At 38.9% G+C, this 2,449-nt stretch overlaps 1 long non-coding RNA gene across 3 annotated transcripts; it reads left to right on the top strand.

The window, feature by feature from the left end:
- Nucleotides 1-740: 740 nt before the first annotated feature.
- LOC149383045 (uncharacterized) lies at nt 741-2,149 on the top strand. 3 transcript variants are annotated; one of them, XR_016301809.1, is made up of 4 exons: nt 741-1,079; nt 1,241-1,310; nt 1,485-1,634; nt 1,731-2,149. It is a non-coding gene; the product is annotated as an uncharacterized LOC149383045 (long non-coding RNA). The 3 variants fall into 3 exon arrangements; XR_016301808.1 differs by having other exon boundaries at nt 1,717-2,149; XR_016301807.1 differs by having other exon boundaries at nt 1,485-2,149.
- The last annotated feature ends 300 nt before the right edge of the window (nt 2,150-2,449 follow it).

The following is a 2,449-nucleotide window of genomic DNA, read 5'->3' as shown; positions in this document are numbered from 1 at the left end:
GAAACATTTGTCATCATATGACAATGTCAAAAAACTTATTTATTGACATTCATTTCATCACATATCCAAAAAGACAAAAATACCCTTTAGACAATTTTCGTAAAACTTGTCTAGTTCTTGTTTTGACTTAGCTTCTAGTTTAACTAATCCTACTCGAAATGACTTGTGATAGTGTCCTCATGGATCCAAATGAACAAAGCTTGAGCTAACATACTTGTACTCAAAAGATCACAAACTTTTTTCCAAGTTTAGCTTAATATCAACTGACTCCACTAAAGAGTTGACATTGAAAATCTCTCGGTTCAGATGAATTTATTTTCTACTCGAGAATTCAACTTAATTGTGATGAGTGGATCCACTGAATATTATCTATGTTTATCTTTCATGAAAATCATCAGCTAGATGTGATTTACAAAATTACCATTTTACCATTCTAGTTGTTATTTCCTTACACTACAACAAATACAGTTTTTCGGTGCGGATGACTTTTGGGTGCGACTTTTCGCACCTAAAAGTCGCACCAAAATTACTTTCGGGTGCGACTTTTCGCACCAAAATGTGACTAAAGTCGCACAAAAAATTTCGCTGATTTTTTTAAATTTGGGTGCGAAAAGTCGCACCCAAAAGTCCAAAACATACTTTTGGGTGCGACTTAGTCGCACCCAAAAGTCCAAAACATTTGGTCTAAAAATTTAGCGGGATTTTGTTCCCTCTTATTTGTTTGTTTTTTTTTAGGGATTCCCTCTTATTTGTTTTCACCAAAGAATCGGGAAAGGAAAAAAGAAAGAAGAAAAGAAAAAGAAGAGAGAAAGGGAAAGAGAGAGACCGAGAGAATGAGAGAGAGAGAGCCGAGAGAAGAGTATCGGCCGATGGAGACCGAGAGACCGAGAGAGAGGAAGAGAGCGATGGAGTGAGCCTGCGGAGGAAGAGCGAGGCCGACAGCCACCGAGACCGGGCCACTGGACGCGCGCGCGGGCTGAGAAGAAGCGAGCGCCGCCGCGAGCCGCTGAGCGCGCCGCCCACGAGGAGACGCCGGAGAGCGAGAGAAGTAACGTCCGGGAGTTGATTTCGCGAGCAAGGTAAGGAGATTTCATTCTCAGCCAAGAATTTCGAAAGTTAGGGTTGAGAGTTTGATTTGGGGGTTTTGATTTCGGAGTGAAATATGAGGTTTTGGCTTGGTTGTGATGTTCATTGAGCTCGATTTTGATGGTTATGACTTGAATTTGTCCTTTGATTTCAGATTTCTTGGCTGGGTTAAATTTTTGGACGAATTTGGTTGATTTTGGTCACTTGGCCGTGTGGTTCATTGTGTAAGTTCTTATATTCGAATTTTGAGTTCTGTTTTGTTGATGTTGTTATATCGAGGCTGTGATGAATTTTGTGTGCTCTCTACTCTATCTTTCTTATATAATACACTTCTCAGTTTGATGAAGTCATTTGGATCATTATATGTGTCTATATATCTATCTATATGATAAAAGCAGCGCTGTGATTTGCCGATAGCCTGACTGGAATAATTCCTGGAGTGGGGAGGGCCTAATCCCTGGAAAAAGGTGTCCTTCGTACGATCTGAAACACGAATTATCAAGGCAGCGGAAATTTCTCGAGTCCCCATGTCAACAAGAAAAGTTCTGGTATGTGTTCGATTGATTGGTTTTGGAGATTTAAGGATATATAAAATCGATGTTTCCGTTTTTTTATTAGTATATTATTCAGACTATTTTTTGTAGGGCTAATGTTATTGACCTCGCCGAGAGGTTAAGCATTGCAGAGTTATACATCCGGTTAGGTCTTAATTTTTCTTTGCTTGACTTGCGTTTCTGGTCGTTTTTAAAAGAATCTGAATGTGGTCTGGTATGGAAAAATAAATTTGAATGTCTTTCAATGGCCATTTTGTTTTGCTTGATTGGGATACTCTGGATGCCGAAATTCTCTCATCTTTTGGTTGTGTTTCCGGAGACATTCGTCATCTTTTGTTGAGGTATAATATGCTGTTACCTCTCCTCTGATGTTATTCTCACAGTCCCACGGACATATGTTCGTGTTTATACTATTGTTGGTTTTATATTGTCTATTGATGGATATATACTAGTGTTTGTATTAATGGATATGAACCAAGTATAAATGGAACTGAATTCATATTGCTCAATCGGAGAATTTTGAAGATCTGAGTTGTTTTTTTGTCTGAATTTTGTTAGAACTTTTTGCTGCTTTTTTCATCGATGCGCAGGTATCTCGATTTCTCTCCTTGCAACTATTGTTTCTGTTGTCTGTGAGTTGTGTCAGCAGGTTTTGGATTCGAGACATCTTTTTTTTTTTCGTGTGATGTTGTCCAAATAAAATAAAGATGAATGTCTTTCATCCGAACGCACTCGCTCCATATGTTGATTCTGGTTTCATGCCTTGTCTTGCAGATGATTCCACCGCTCATGAACCGTCTGTATTTCAT

Source organism: Urtica dioica, chromosome 10, assembly GCF_054948205.1.
Source record: "Urtica dioica subsp. dioica isolate 48M chromosome 10, U.dioica_male_clone48M_v1_H2, whole genome shotgun sequence".
Lineage (NCBI taxonomy): Eukaryota > Viridiplantae > Streptophyta > Magnoliopsida > Rosales > Urticaceae > Urtica > Urtica dioica.
Note: the sequence above shows the minus strand (reverse complement) of the source record. Positions and strands in the feature narration are given on the sequence as shown.